The sequence below is a fragment of the Schistocerca cancellata genome, chromosome 7 (assembly GCF_023864275.1).
Source record: "Schistocerca cancellata isolate TAMUIC-IGC-003103 chromosome 7, iqSchCanc2.1, whole genome shotgun sequence".
In the NCBI taxonomy this organism is placed as follows: Eukaryota; Metazoa; Arthropoda; class Insecta; order Orthoptera; family Acrididae; genus Schistocerca; species Schistocerca cancellata.
In genome coordinates this window covers 411,815,011-411,832,778 of record NC_064632.1, presented here as the reverse complement: position 1 = coordinate 411,832,778, position 17,768 = coordinate 411,815,011, and positions in this window count along the sequence as shown.

The following is a 17,768-nucleotide window of genomic DNA, read 5'->3' as shown; positions in this document are numbered from 1 at the left end:
TTAGCTGCCCTCTGTGATAAAAAAACTGAGTTAATGGATCACTGAACGGGGTCTAAAACGGGTGCCTTGCGACGTCCGCCCCGAGCAGATACAACGAACAAAATGAGATTAAAAAGAAAAGAACTGGCTAGAGCGTCTGCCATGTAAGCAGGAGTTCCCAGGTTCGAGTCCCGGTCGGGGCACACATTTTCAACTGTCCCCATTGAGATAGATCAACAATACCTGTCGGCAGCTGAGGGTTTCAATTAGCTATAATTTATTCTAGAGAAGCTGCACGGTCATCAGTGGCATCTGTTCCTTCGAGAACAGTTACTATCTTCATATATGTTTAAAAAAAAAAATTACAGCACCCATACAGACTGTATAGGTAAAATAAATGTACATCGTTCATTACCAGTCACGTAGAACGCAGGTCTTAAAACTGGAAAATGTACGTTAAGATAAGGAAGAAGCAGTAAAAATGAGAGAACATATTTACATAAGTCAGAACAGTCCATATATATATATATATATATATATATATATATATATATATATATATATATGGAAGGTATTATCTTACATATGGCGTTATGGCGTTGAAACTTAGTAACGGACACATTTTAATCAGTATTTGTGTTACGTCATAGCAAAGATTATCATAAGAACGTTTGTACGACGTGGTGTTTGAGAATAGTATGAGAGTTGATGACCATTACAAAGATCAAGACACACAACATTGGAAACAAACAACGTGTAAACATCTGTGGACAGTACTGCAGTAGAGGGAGTACTCACTGCCAGTAAATTCGATAAGCTGCTTGTGACGGTGACTGCTAGATGGCGTTAGCAGTCCCTTTCTAAACTTGCGTAAAATCTTAAAATTCTAAAAAAAATTAAATCAAGAACAGCTGTCAGCTTAAAAGTAGATATCCTCAGACTAGGGAAGCAACTTAAATCACTTAATAAACTCAAATCTTCCTGTCCAGACTATACATCACTTCCGTTCCTTTCAGAATATGCCGATGCAATAGCTCCATACTTAACTATAACATACAACCGCTCGCTCGACGGAAGATCCGTACCCAACCACTGGAAAGTTACGCAGGTCACAGCAGTATTCAAGAAAGGTAGTAGGAGTAATCCACTAAATTACAGGCCCATATCATTGACGTCGATATGCAGCGGGATTTTGGGACATATAGTGTGTTCGAACATTGCGAACTATCTTGAAGAGAACGGTCTATAGACAGATACTCTCCATGGATTTCGAAAACTTTGTTCTTGTGTAGCACACGTAGCTCTTTACACACACACACGAAGTGTTTAGTGCTATTGACAAGGGATTTCAAATTGATTCCGTATTTCTGGATTTCCAAAAGACTTTTGTCACCGTACCACACTAGTAACTTATAGTGAAATTGCGTGCTTATGGAGTATTGTCTCAGTTATGTGACTGGATTCCTGATTTCCTGTCAGAGGGGCTGCAGTTCGTAGCAATTGACGGGAAGTCATCGAGTAAAACAGAACTCATTTCTGGCGTTCCCCAAGGTAGTGTTATAGGCTCTTTGCTGTACCTTATCTATATAAACGATTTAGGAGACAATCTGAGCAGCCGTCTTAGGTTGTTTGCAGACGATGCTGTCGTTTATTGTCTTGAAATCTCGTTAGAAGATGGAAACAAACAGCAAAACGATTTAGGAAAGATGTATGTTTGGTGCGAAAATTGTCAATTGATCCCAGATAATTATAAGTGTGAGGTCATCCACGTGAGTGCCAAAAGGAACTCATAATTCGGTTACACGATAAATCAGTCTAATCTAAAAGCCGTAAATTCAAATAAATACCTAGGAATTACAATTACGAACAACTTAAATTGGAAGGAACATACAGAGCGTGTTGTGGAGAAGGCTAACCAAAGACCGCGTTTTATTGGCACGATGCTTATAAAAGGTAACAGATCTAGTAAGGAGACTGCCCACACTACGCTTGTCCGTTCTCTTTCAGAATACTGCTGCACGGTGTGAGATCCTTACCAGACAGGACTGACGGAGTACATCGAGAAAGTTAAAAGAAAGGCAAAACGTTTTGTATGATCGCGAAATAGGAGAGAGAGTGTCACGGACATGATACGGGATTAGGGGAGGATATCATTAAAACAACCGCGTTTTACGTTGCGACGTAATCTTCTCACGAAAATCAATCAACAACTTTATCCTCCGAATGGGAAAATACTTTGTTGACGCCGACCTACATAAGGAGAAACGATCATCATAACGGAATAAGGGATATCAGAGCTCTTACGGAAAGATATAGGTGTTCGTTCCTTCTGTGCTCTTTTATAGATTGGAATAATAGTGAATTTTTGCGGAAGCAATTTGATGAAGTCTCTGCCAGGCAATTTAGTGTGATTTGCAGAGTATCCATATAGTTGTAGATGTAGCTGTGGGTATAAATGTATTTATGACTAAATTATTAACGTTAACTTATTTCATCTTATGACTGAGTGAACAGGACTCTAGCTGATAATAACTAGATATGATGAAAGAGTCTGCTAAAGTTACATAAACCAAGCCGTCCAATTTTATGTAATATTCTAAAAAACTAATTTTTAAACAGTGTACTATGTGTCTTCATGTAGATGACTCATGTGTAGCTGAAACTAGTAATCAAAATAAAGGAAATTAAAAAAAAATTGCATCTTGTCTTTGACGATTTTCACTCCTTAATATAGAAATTACGACAGATCGCTTGCATTGTTAACAAACATGATCAACAATGTACGAGGGTAATCCCAAAAGTAACGTCTCCTATTTTTTTATAAGTACATAGACCTGTTTATTTCTACAATGGTTTGCATCGGTGTACAGCTTGAACATTTAGCTATTTTTCGACATAATCACCATTTCTGTCGATGCATTTTTGCAGACGCCTTGGCAGTGTTTGTATGCCCATGTCATACCAGCTCGCCGCCATGCTATTCAGAAATTAATGAACCTCTTCTTTCACCTCGTCGTCGGAGCTGAATCGCTGCTTCGGGAAACATCAGGAACCAACGTGCAGAGATCATCCAGGGCGATCCGCCGATCTTCACGCATGCTTTGCTCAACCTTCAGCACTGTCTCCTCAGAAATTGACGGTCTCCCGCTCCTTTGTTCGTCGTGAATTTCGGTCCGACCAGCTGCAAACTCTGTACACCACTTAAGAATATTTTTGACATCCATGCACCACTGACCATACACTTCCGTCAATTGGCGATGGATTTCAATCGGCACAGTGCCCTTTGCGTTTAAAAACCGAATAACTGCGCAATTCGCACTTGGCGGTAACATCCAACGGGAGCTCCATTCTCAATGGCTGCCACGCCAAGACTGAGCGCCTCAGCGCGGCGTGCGCATATTTACACACAGCGCGTGAAGCATTCTTCATAACAGTGTGACCAACTGCCACACAAACAAAGTTCTGTACTGACAAAAAAATAGGAGACCTTACTTTTGCGATTACCCTCATACTTCGAACGATGTTCTCGGTATCACTTCCGCCTGCACAAGCAATGTACTCGGTCCTCAGATCTGCCACAGATCGCAGCCTATCCTACTACACAGAGCGAGCAAGTCCTCGACTTCCACGTTCTTTGATGAGGCGTGGAAGTGCAGCACGTTGCCGTCTATTTGTGCCTTCACTGCTTTCCATAGAGGCATACGACAGTAGTACGCGAATTCCCATCCGGCTTCGCCGTTTCAGAGTTGGTCGCTTGCAGGCGCTGAGCCGTATCAGTCTGTCCTTTGTCAAAGTCGCTTATGTCAGTGTATTCCTCTGCTGCCCGTATCGTCGCTAGGAAAATTCCCCATTGTTCTCCGCCCCTTCTGAATACTTTTCTTTACCGCGTCATGTGCCCTCAGCGCGACCAAGCGGCTTCAATCTCGCCGTGGGCTGTGGTTGTTGTGGTTGTGTCGGATGAAACAAACACTCGTCGGCACTGTGATGGGTTCTTACATTTATTACTGGAGGAGACCGATTGGATACTTCAACAGACACAGGATGTTAGATCACTTTATTATAAAATACTTAACTTTGAAACAGTCCATGACCGCAGAGCTGCCTGTGTCTACAGGGTGTTAAAAATGTGCGGACACCAGAATGAGATTTTCACTCTGCAACGGAGTGTGCGCTGATATGAAACTTCCTGGCAGATTAAAACTGTGTGCCGGACCGAGACTCGAACTCGGGACCTTTGCCTTTCGCGGGCAAACGCTTTACCATCTGAGCTACCAAAGCACGACTCACGCTCGGTCCTCACAGCTGTACTTCTACCAGTATCTCGTCTCCAACCTTCTAAACGCACAAAAGGCTAGAATCATGGAGAACGTGCACTTGGTGACGCCCGGTTACATTGTGCACAGCCAGTGTTTTGTTTTACATGTCCCTGTTGCCACGCGACATACGTCATTGCTTGTTTACAGGCAACGTCAACTGTTCCGGCGATCAGGACGACTGTTGCATGCACACAGAGTTAATCACAGACTTAGCTCGTGCGATGGCAGTGTACTCAGAGGCATTGATGGCAGATGCCCATTTCATATATGGATTAGCTGACGACAGTGGCTCTCGCGCTCAACTTAGGTACACAGAAAGATTTCCAGGACGTAGGTGCACGGACAGGGAAACGTGTGAAGCCATTGATAATCGACTTAGGGAACAAGGGGCATTTAAGACTGATAATCGCGATCGGGGGAGGCCTAGAAGGACGAGGACACCGTAACGGAAGGCGGCAGTTCTTCATGCAGTTGACGACGACCCTAGTATCAGTAAAATACATGTGGTTGCAACACTGAACGTTGACCACATGACTGTCTGGCGAGAGTTACACGAGGACCGGCTGTATACATACCATTTACAGCGTGTGCAGGCATTGCCAGTAGCTAATTTTCCTGCGCGCGTACTATTCTACGAATGGTTTATTCAACAGTGGATTTTCGCAATCTGCATATAAGGACAGACGTCAGCCCTCAGGCAACTGTTGAAGCAAGTCGTCAACAAAGATTTTCTGTCAATGTTTGGGCCGGCATTGTAGGTGATTGTTTGGTAAGATATCACTTTCATCCGTCCAGGCTCAAGAGACAAAGCTGTCATAATTTCTTAGAGAATGTTCTAGGTGATCTGTTAGCACAAGTTCCTTTGGCTGTGCGACAGAACATGTACTTCATGTACAATGGAGCACTTCCTCGTTGTAGTGTTAATGTCCTACGGCTCCTAAATAACAGATTCGATGACAGATGGACAGGTAGAAATAGACCGTTCGCCTGGCCTGCAGGCCCTCCGGACCTAAACCCACTCGACTTTTATTTGTGGGGGCATTTGAAAGCTCTTGTGTATGGAACCACAGTGCAGCGTGCTCAGAATCACCGTGCGCATATTATGAAAGACTGCAAAACCATACGCAATACTCTAAGGACACATCTGCGCATCTGAGATTCACTACAACGGCGGGCTGATACGTGTGTCAGTGTCCATGGAAGGTATATCGAACATCTGTGAAGAAGAGTTGCCTATGGTATGCTGGTGCCTTCTGTTCGTGTGTGTGTGTGTGTGTGTGTGTGTGTGTGTGCGTGTGTGTGTGTCGTGATTACTGAGTTGAAGAAAGTGAGTTGTTACATGGAAGGAAAATGTTTCCAGACCCATTTTGATACAGAATAATTCTTGGTGTACGTATGAAGAATGTGTCCAGTAATTTCCGCCGTACATTTTATTTACACCATGTACTTCGTATTGTCACTGAACACTAACATAGCACTTGATCCTGTACAACATAATAGTCTCTTCTCTCAGTGTACAATTGACAATAAACTTCGCTACATAGTTCTATCTAGAAACTCCCGCACTGCTGGCTCTGAAGTGAGACGATGCTGTCGCTTTCGGCGATGATTGCATAATGGGGCTGAGCGGCACTCCGCTATAACGTTGAGTCAGACTGCAGCAGCATCGGCGGCGTGTGTAAACTCTTGACGGCGTATTTACGCCGAGCCTCTCATTCGTCGCTGCGTCTGGCAAGACAGAGCTTACTTGGGGTTCCTTCGTGAGTTACCAACTTCGTCGTGGTACTGTGGAGATTTTTTGCCTACTTAATTCACTTAAACTAGATGCAGTGTAGCGGAGTGTGACATGCTAGCTGCTGTATAAGGAACTGTTTTACACATGGTTAGAAAACGACTCTGTTATTGAAAACAAAATTGTTACACTCAAGGGACTTGATTTAGTCTCATAATCCGTGGAGGAGCTCTGATTTCCATTATTTTGTCGTGGTGGTCGATACTCCCTATGTAGGTCAGTGTCAAAATATTTTCGCATTCGGAGGAGAAAGTTGGTAATTGGAATTTCGTGAGAAGATTCCGTCGCAACGAAAAACGCCTTTCTTTTAATGATGCCCAGCCCAAATCCTGCATCATTTCTGTGACACTCTCTCCAATATTTTGCGATAATACAAAACGTGCTGCCTTTCTTTGAACTTTTTCGATATACTCCGTCAGTCCTACCTGGTAAGGATCCCACACCGCGGAGCAGTATTCAAAAAAGAGGACGGACAAGCGTAGTGTAGGCAGTCTCCTTAGTAGGTCTGTTACATTTTCTAAGTGTCCTACCAATAAAACGCAGTCATTGGTTAGCCTTCCCCACAACATTTTCTGTGTGTTCCTTCCAATTTAAGTTGTTCGTAATTGTAATACCTAGATATTTAGTTGAACTTACGGCTTTTAGATTAGACTGATTTATCGTGTAACCGAAATTTAACGCGTTCCTTTTAGCATTCATGCGAATGACCTCAGCTTTTCATTATTTAGCGTCAATATCAAATTATAGCACTATTCAGATATCTTTTCTAAATCGTTTTGCAGTTTGTTTTGATCTTCTGATGACTTTATTGGTCGATAAACGAAAGCGTCATCTGCAAACAACCGAAGACGGCTGCTCAGATTGTCTCCCAAATCATTTATGTAGATAAGGAACAGCAAAGGGCCTATAACACTACCGTGGGGAATGCCAGAAAAAAATTCTGTTTTACTCGATGACTTTCCATCAATTACCACGAACTGTGACCTCCTTGACAGGAAATCACAAATCCAGTCACGTAACTGAGACGATATTGCATAAGCACGCAGTTACACTACGAGCCGCTTGTGTGGTACCGTGTCAAAAGCCTTCCGGAAATCCAGAAATACGGGATCGATCTGAAATCCCTTGTCAATAGCACTCAACAAATCGTATGAATAAAGCTGTGTTTCACGGGAACGATGTTTTCTAAACCCATGTTGACTGTGGGTCAGTAGACCGTTTTCTTCCAGGTAATTCATAATGTTCGAAAACAATATATGTTCTAAAATCCAGCTGCATATCGACGTTAACGATGTGGGCCTGTAATTTAGTGGATTACTCATACTACCTTTCTTGAATATTGGTGTGACCTGTGCAAGTTTCTAGTCTTTGGGCACGGATCCCGGCCGGAATGTTTGTGGCACGGGTTTGTCACTCAGCGGGCTCCGTATCAGGTGTGGAGACTGGTGTGTTGGCAGAAGAGCCAACACCGTGTTGCTAGAGGAGGCCAAAATGCACGCGCTTAAGCTCACGCAGGCTGGCGTGAGGTCTGGAACATTACAATGTAATTAATATAGCAAATAAAGTACGTAGTTGATGTAATACTTAACTTTATTCCATAATTGGTGAACATCGGTCTGACGGTACAGCCTTTATATGATAATCAGCAAAAGAATAATGGCGCCTTGCTAGGTCGTAGCGATTGACGTAGCTGAAGGCTATGCTAACTATCGTCTCGGCAAATGAGAGCGTATTTGTCAGTGTAGCTTCGCTAGCAAAGTCGTCTGTACAACTGGGGCGAGTGCTAGGAAGTGTCTCTAGACCTGCCGTGTGGCGGCGCTCGGTCTGCAATCACTGACAGTGGCGACACGCGGGTCCGTCGTGTACTAGCGGACCGCGGCCGATTTAAAAGCTACCACCTAGCAAGTGTGGTGTCTGGCGGTGACACCACAGAGACAACGCGGCGCGGGTCAACCTTCAAACTAGTCGGCTCGTGTCTCGTGTGTCGCCACGTGGCGTGCCTGTCGAGGCGCGGACGCGGGACCGGAACGTGCTGACACGACGAGGAGAAGATCCAGAGTGCGCGAAGACAGGCTGGCGTAAGCTTCGCCACTCCCCGAGCTACCCTCTTTGCACCGATATCCAGCGACAATAGTGTCCACGTATCTAGTCGCGCGGCAGGGTCGATAGCTTGTGGCGGAAGTCGGCGCGCGAGGAAAACACTCAGCCTTAGCAGACGGATCGCCACACTACCTTGTTCTTCGAGAGACACTACAATAATCATAACGTTTTGGCTCATCCGTGTATGAGTGAGTGTTAGTACCCTCATGTTCAGAAAAAACAGAACGCTTTGGACGACTAGAGACGGGACGTTCATATTCACAGGACATTAGTACACTACTGGCCATTAAAATTGCTACACCGCGAAGATGACGTGCTACAGACGCGAAATTTAACCGACAGGAAGAAGATGCTGTGATATGCAAATGATTAGCTATTCACAGCATTCACACAGGGTTGGCGCCGGTGGCGACACCTACAACGTGCTGACATGAGGAAAGTTTTCAACCGATTTCTCATACACAAACTGCAGTTCAACGGCGTTGCCAGGTGAAACGGTGTTGTGATGACTCGTGTAAGGAGGAGAAATGTGCCATCACGTTTCCGACTTTGATAAAGGTCGGATTGTAGCCTATCGCGATTGCAGTTTATCGTACCGCGACATTGCTGTTCGCGTTGGTGGAGATACAATGACTGTTAGCAGAATATGGAATCTGTGGATTCAGGAGGGTAATGTGGAACGCCGTGCTGGATCCCAACGGCCTCGTATCACTAGCAGTCGAGATGACAGGCATCTTATCCGCATGATCGTGCAGCCACGTTTCGACCCCTGAGTCAACAGATGCGGACGTTTTCAAGACAACAACCATCTGCACGAACAGTTCGACGACGTTTACAACAGCATGGACTATCAGCTCGGAGATCACCTGCGGTTACCCTCGACGCTACATCACAGACAGGAGCGCCTGCGATGGTGTATTCAACGACGAACCTGGGTGCACGAATGGCGAAACGTCATTTTTTCGGATGAATCCAGGTTCTGTTTACCGAGCGAGGTGGCGCAGTGGTTAGACACTGGACTCGCATTCGGGAGGACGACGGTTCAATCCCGCGTCCGGCCATCCTGATTTAGGTTTTCCGTGATTTCCCTAAATCACTCCAGGCAAATGCCGGGATGGTTCCTCTGAAAGGGCACGGCCGACTTCCTTCCCAATCCTTCCCTAATCCGATGAGACCGATGACCACGCTGTCTGGTCTCCTTCCCCAAACCAACCAACCAACCAGGTTCTGTTTACAGCATCATGCCTGTCGCATCCGTGTTTGGCGACATTGCGGTGAACGCACATTGGAAGCGTGTATTCGTCATCGCCATACTGGCATATCACCTGACGTGATGGTATGGGGTGCCTTTGGTTACACGTATCGGTCACCTCTTGTTCGCATTGACGGCACCTTGAACAGTGAACGTTACATTTCAGATGTGTTACGACCCGTGGCTCTACCCTTCATTCGATCTCTTCGAAACCCTACATTTCAGCAGGATAATTCACGACCGCATGTTGCAGGTCCTGTACGGGCCTTTCTGGATACAGAAATGTTCGACTGCTGCCCTGGCCAGCACATTCTCCAGATCTCTCACCAATTGAAAACGTCGGGTCAATGGTGGCCGAGCCACTGGCTCGTCACAATAAACCAGTCACTACTCTTGATGAGCTGTGGTATCGTGTTGAAGCTGCATGGGCAGCTGTACCTGTACGCGCCGTCCAAGCTCTGTTTGACTCAATGCCCAGGCGTATCAAGCCTGTTATTACGGTCAGAGGTGGTTGTTCTAGGTGTTGATTTCTCAGGATCTATGCACCCATATTGCGTGAAAATGTAATCACATGTCAGTTCTAGTATAATATATTTGTCCAATGAATACCCGTTTATCATCTGTATTTCTTCTTAGTGTAGAAATTTTAAAGGCCAGTAGTGTATGTCCTGCAGAAGTGATTAGCATTTGAACGATGTCGGCGAGCGGGTTCAAGGTCAACATCGATATCGCAGCACAACACCATCTACTGGTAAACTGTACCTGAGGCTCTCGTTGTTGTTATAAATCGAAGGTAATGGATCGGTATGATTCGAGCAGACGTGCAGGATGCCTTGGAGATGGATGTTCGAAACGTACCGCCAAATCAGTGAGTTTGAAAGAGGGCGCATTATTGGCATGATTGAACGTGATGCACCCATCCACGAAATTGCAGAACGTTTGGGGCCAAGTATTTCGGCAGTACATCGCGTGTGTGCCGAATGATTCACGGAAGGCTGTAGAAGACGATGAGATGGGTCAGGTTGCATCACACCCGTGGAGATAGATCGACGTTTTATCCGAATGGCATTGCAGGAGAGATCTGCGTCCTACTCGGCACTACCTCAACAGTGGAACAGTGTAAAACATCACACACTATCAGTGGTGACAGTCCATCGCAGTTTATTACGGCATGGGTTACATGCACGCCGTCCCGTTCTCCTCTTACTCTTGACCAATGTGCAGAAACATGCTATTCGATAATGGGGTATGGAAGGGCGTCTCTGAAGACAGGAATGGCATCAGAAAATGTTTCCGGTGGAATTCAGGTTCTGTTTGTTTAGAAATGATGGTTGCATTTAGGTTCGCCGCCGACAGTGGGAGCGCCATCGCAGTGACTGCATTTTCACAAGGCATACAGCACAAGTACAAAGCCCTATGGTGTGGGTTGCTATTGAGTACAACCACAAATCACAGCTGGTGCGTGTCCAGGGCACTGTGTCTAGTGTGGCCTACGTAAATGATATCCTGCGACCCATAGTCATATCCTTTCTGCGCCACACCCCAGACACCATTTTTCAGCAAGACAATGCACAACGACATGTTGCTGCACAAACACAAGCTTTCTTGCAGGATGTCAGCCTTGTGCCCTGGCCTGCCTAATCATCAGCCGTGTCGCCAATGGAAAATGCGTGGGATATGGCGAGATGGCAGTTGCAGTGCTGTGACCTAATGCCAGCCACCACAGTTGAACTTTGGAACCAGGTGAATGCTGCATGGACGGCAGTATCACAGGACGCCATTCGCGCCTTATTATACTATGATGTCGTCGCGCATGAAACAAGTTATCGAGGTCCATGGCGGACACTGCGCCTTCTAGGCAACAGGACACATGCTGAACCGAGATGACTCAAATGCTAATCATTTCTGCAGAACGTATTAATGTACATGTCCTGTGAATATGAACGTCCTATCTGTAGTCGTTCAGGGTGTTCTGTTCTTTTTAAAAAGGAGTGTACATGAACCAAGCTCCGGAATATGCGAAGGAAATTTGAAAAGTACGTTGTATTCAGATGATTAAACTGACTTTGACACTTGACACTTTTGCGGCACCATACAGACAAGAAAATAAATCTCGGTCCTATGACCTGAAAGCCAAAGTCACTGAATAGCAACATAGAGCGAGTTTCACGGTGCACGTTCGCACAAAACAACGTGGGTAATCAGTAGAGCACGTATTCCATTAACACAGAGCCGGCCTGCCTTGCGCAGCACGCTTCCGTCAGTGTACCGCGGAGTAGCGCCCATATACACAAGGTCTATTCAGCGCTTCCAATAGGACAACGGAAGCCGTGCGGGCAACGGGTATAATGCGGTATTCGCAAATCAGTCTAGGTGCATCCGTTATCCTTTGTGCGGCAAAGAGCTGACGATCCTGTAGGGAAACGCCGTTGGCGACACTGAAATGCGTCGGTAAAGCTGTGTCCGAGGTTCTCAGACTGAAAGAAGGGGAAGGAAGGGCAAGGGGGGGGGGGGGAGCGTTGAATCGTCAGCATAATGTAGAATTACAGTTCGCCTTTTTTTCCGACAAAATGGTTGTGATATAAGAAAAATTTATTCTGCATTATTTCGCTACATTTAACAGTTCGTATCTCGATGCAACTCGGCGTCCTATTGGAAGCGCTGAATAGACCTTGTGTATATGGGCGGTACTCCGCGGTACACTGACGGAAGCGTGCTGCGCAAGGCATGCCGGCTCTGTGTTAATGGAATACGTGCTCTACTGATTACCCACGTTGTTTTGTGCGAACGTGCACCGTGGAACTCGCTGTATGTTGCTATTCAGTGCCTTTGGCTTTCAGGTCATAGGACTGAGATTTATTTTCTTGTCTGTATGGTGCCGCAAAAGTGTCAAATGTCAAAGTCAGTTTAATCATCTGAATACAACGTACTTTTCAAATTTCCTTCGCATATTCCGGAGCTTGGTTTATGTACACTCCTTTTTAAAAAGAACAGAACACCCTGAACGACTACAGATAGGACGTTCATATTCACAGGACATGTACATTAATATGTTCTGCAGAAATGATTAGCATTTGAGTCATCTCGGTTCAGCATGTGTCCTGTTGCCTAGAAGGCGCAGTGTCCGCCATGGACCTTGATAACTTGTTTCATGCGCGACGACATCATAGTATAATAAGGCGCAAATGGCGTTCTGTGATACTGCCGTCCATGTAGCATTCACCTGGTTCCAAAGTTCAACTGTGGTGGCTGGCATTAGGTCACAGCACTGCAACTGCTATCTCGCCATATCCCACGCATTTTCCATTGGCGATACGGCTGATAATTAGGCAGGCCAGGGCACAAGGCTGACATCCTGCAAGAAAGCTTGTGTTTGTGCAGCAACATGTCGTTGTGCATTGTCTTGCTGAAAAATGGTGTCTGGGGTGTAGCGCAGAAAGGATATGACTATGGGTCGCAGGATATCATTTACGTAGGCCACACTAGATACAGTGCCCTGGACACGCACCAGCTGTGATTTGTGGTTGTACTCAATAGCAACCCACACCATTAATGAACGTTGCCAAAGGTGAAAGAAGTGATATAAAACTCGTAGAGTTGACCGGTAGTCGAACAAGATGCTTTTGGTTCCGTCGTCTGCCACTTTGCCACCGAGCCACAATGATTCGGAAATTGGCTACAATCGTTTGCTTTCTGTCTGCGGTTCTAGGCGATCTATGTAGCTCCGTAGCGACCTCAACGACGTACTGAGTAATGTGTTGCTCTGAAAACACTCACACACAGATATTAAGTTACGTCGGACAGGAAATATCAAGAATTCGTCCATCGATTTAGAATTTCCTAGTGACATGCCCCAGCTTTGCGCGGGTAGCACCAAACTGTCTACGGCCGGACAACTTCGGTGCCGTAGCGATAATAAATTACACATAATGTTCCAGAAGAAATAATCAGTATGCAGGGATATGACACGGACTATCATTCGACGCAAAAAAAATGCAGTAATCATGGGCTCTAAAATGCACACCTTAAGAGCTATGAGCACCTCTTCATCTTCGATAGTAGCAACATATCTGTTCTACTGCAAGCTCTGTGCTTTCCGTGTTTTCGGAGGAAGTACTATAAAAGTTACGGGCACTGGATCATTTAGTGCTCATAGCTCTTAAGGTATGCCTTTTAGAATCTTTGTTTACAAGGCCTTTTTGCTTCGACTGATCATTCTAGTCATATCCCTGAATACTGACTATTCCTCGTGGAACACCCGGTATACGTACACAAACAATCCCCGTGAATCAGACTGTCTGTTAGTAAAAACCGTATCAGAATGCCTACATTAATCCCTGAGATAAGCTTTCACGCAGCGACCAAAGAACACAACTGGTACTTTCGTTTAACTGTATACATTCTGTTAGATGTATAAATAAATATGTAATATTGTATTCTGATTACCTGCGTGCACACAGGGTTTCACTTTAATCGTAAAACGAAAGATGAAATAAATATCAATTTCAAGCCGGCCGAAGTGGCCGTGCGGTTCTAGAACCGCGTGACCGCTACGGTCGCAGGTTCTAATCCTGCCTCCTGCATGGATGTGTGTGATGTCCTTAGGTTAGATAGGTTTAAGTAGTTCTAAGTTCTAGGGGACTGATGACCTCAGAAGTTAAGACCCATAGTGCTCAGAGCCATTTGAACCATTAATTTCAATCTGTGGACCACTAAGTGACACATTGAAACTTGTGAAGTTAATAAAAGTTTGTAAAAACATAGGTAGGTCGCAAATTTAAAAGCACTGAGAACTTCTGGTGCTACTCTTTCGGGGAGAGAGCCATATCACAGAAACCAATTTGTGAAATGGACTCTTGCAAGAGCCATTAACGCGTTAAAGAGGAATAACAGCTGCGTAATTTGACTTAATTACGCTTTGTAATAGATACAGAAAGGACTGACTAGAATTTTGTCAATGCGGGAACCATACCTCTACGATCCATTAGACGTGTAAATGACCTAAAATAACATTAAGTCAAGCTTTATCACGTGTGTGCAAGACACACAGGTGAAACGATCTAGATCTGGATACATTATTTTCCTTTGCACATTTCTCTTCAGTGAAATATCCAAATATTTCAGTGCAGTTGTTATTGCGTTCAACAGTTTAAAACGCCATTCGCCTACCCAGATTTAGCTTTTCAGTGGAGTCTGCAGTTCTGTTCAGGCTAATACTTGGATGGAAGCCTTTAAAAGACAAGGACCGATTTCATTCCCCATCCTCTTCCACCTGAACCATTTCTCTGTGTCAAGTGATCTCGTTGTCGATGGGTCGTTAAAGTCATAATTCCTTTCTTTTATTAACCGCTAGAAATGTAACCAGAAGATGAGTTTGCATATTATAGAAAAATAAATTAATGATTTTTCTCAGTCTGCTGAATGACGACTCTGTTGTGCAAAAGCTCAGATTAAATTTTACAAAAACTGTGTGTAACCCGCAGAGGAGTCGGAGAGAAAAAGTGGACCAAGGATGTGATAAATCCCACGATTGCTCATAAATTCGTTATTGATACCACCGACGAGGATATTCATGAAGGGAGGGGCCCTCATGAGTATTCAGTCACGATATAGAAACTTCTAAGGAAACACAGACTACTGTGTTGTAGGCGTAAAAGAAAGCACGCGGCGAAAGGTGGAGAGATGCTGATTGAAAAAAAAAAGAAAAGAAAAAAAAGAAAATTGCTCTGAGCTCTATGGGACTTAACATCTGAGGTCATTAGTCCCCTAGAACTTAGAAGTACTTAAACCTAACTAGCCTAAGGACATCACACACATCCAAGCCCGAGGCAGGATTCGAACCTTCAACAGTAGCGGTTGCGCGGTTCTAGACTGAAGCGCCTAGAGCCGCTCGGCGACAACGGCCGGCTACTGGTTGAAACGCGTTTGGCTAAGAGGGTGCGAAGCCTTCAGCGAATACTGTAGCAGAAGGTAATTGAAAGATCTCGGACGAACTCAAAGTAATTCTGGTGATATGTAAGGGCGGTTAGAGGCATCAAAGTTCGTGTCCACACACTCGTTGATGAAAGAGGAACTGAAATTGAGGGTAGCAGAGCAAAAGTAGAAACGCTGAACTTCGTTTCCAAACATTTCCTTACAAACGAAAACGCGGGAGTAATGCCAGAATGTAATTGTCACACCATTACAAAGTTGAGTGAAATAGATATTAGTGTCAGTGACAACGAGAAACAGTTGAAATCGCTTAAATTGTATTAAGCTCTAGGGAATCTCTGTCAGGTTCTATACCTAATTTAGCGCTGTGTTAGCATCTCTTTTAACGTTAATATACCGTAGATCGCTTAAATAAAACCTGTACTCAGTGATGAGAAAAAAGCACAAGCCAGAAGGGTAACAGAAGTGACCCACATATTTACCGTTCAATGTCCTTGACATCTATGTGTTAGAGAATGCTAGAACATATTTCAAGCTCAAAAATAATAACGTATTTCGAACAGAATGGTATTTCCCATGCCAGGCAGAATGAATTCTGTTTACATTGATCATGCGAAATCCATTGCGCACTTATCTCACATGACAACCTGCACACCACAGATTAAGGCTGTCAGATAGATGCACCAGTTCTTTACTTCCGTAAAACATGACCCAGTACTCCAATCACGGTTGTTACTGAAAGTACGTCCATATTGTATACAGGGTGTTACAAAAAGGTACGGCCAAACTTTCAGTAAACATTCCTCACACACAAAGAAAGAAAATAGGTTATGTGGACATGTGTCCGGAAACGCTTACTTCCCATGTTGCAGCTCATTTTATTACTTATCTTCAAATCACATTAATCATGGAATGGAAACACACAGCAACAGAACGTACCAGCGTGACTTCAAACACTTTGTTACAGGAAATGTTCAAAATGTCCTCCGTTAGCAAGGATACATGCATCCACCCTCCATCGCTTGAAATCCCTGATGCGCTGATGCAGCCCTGGAGAATGGCGTATTGTATTACAGCCGTCCTCAATACGAGCACGTAGAGTCTCTACATTTGGTACCGGGGTTGCGTAGACAAGAGCTTTCAAATGCCCCCATAAATGAAAGTCAAGAGGGTTGAGGTCAGGAGGGCGTGGAGGCCATGGAATTGGTCCGCCTCTACCAATCCATCGGTCACCGAATCTGTTGTTGAGAAGCGTACGAACACTTCGACTGAAATGTGCAGGAGCTCCATCGTGCATGAACCACATGTTGTGTCGTACTTGAAAAGGCACATGTTCTAGCAGCACAGGTAGAGTATCTCTTATGAAATCATGATAACGTGCTCCATTGAGCGTAGGTGGAAGAACATGGGGCCCAATCAAGACATCACCAACAATGCCTGCCCAAACGTTCACAGAAAATCTGTGTTGATGACGTGATTGCACAATTGCGTGCGGTTTCTCATCAGCCCACACATGCTGATTGTGAAAATTTACAATTTGATCACGTTGGAATGAAGCCTCATCCGTAAAGAGAACATTTGCACTGAAATGAGGATTGACACACTGTTGGATGAACCATTCGCAGAAGTGTACCCGTGGAGGCCAATCAGCTGCTGATATTACCTGCACACGCTGTACATGGTGCGGAAACAACTGGTTCTCCCGTAGCACTCTCCATACAGTGACGTCGTCAACGTTACCTTGTACAGCAGCAGCTTCTCTGACGCTGACATTAGGGGTATCGTCAACTGCACGAAGAATTGCCTCGTCCATTGCAGGTCTTCCCCAGTCGCGAGTCATAGGCTGGAATGTTCCGTTCTCCCTAAGACGCCGATCAGTTGCTTCGAACGTCTTCCTGTCGGGACACCTTCGTTCTGGAAATCTGTCTCGATACAAACGTACCGCGCCACGGCTATTGCCCCGTGCTAATCCATACATCAAATGGGCATCTGCCAACTCCGCATTTGTAAACATTGCACTGACTGCAAAACCACGTTCTTGATGAACACTAATCTGTTGATGCTACGTACTGATGTGCTTGATGCTAGTACTGTAGAGCAATGAGTCGCATGTCAACACAGGCACCGAAGTCAACATTACCTTCCTTCAATTGTGCCAACTGGCTGTGAATCGAGGAAGTACAGTACATACTGACGAAACTAAAATGAGCTCTAACATGGAAATTAAGCGTTTCCGGACACATGTCCACATAACATCTTTTCCTTATTTGTGTGTGATGAATGTTTCCTGAAAGTTTGGCCGTACCTTTTTGAAACACCCTGTATAAAACGAAATTTTGTGAATGAATCGTGCATTTATTGGTAGGGAGGATGCAGTGTGTTATCGTGGATGGCGATG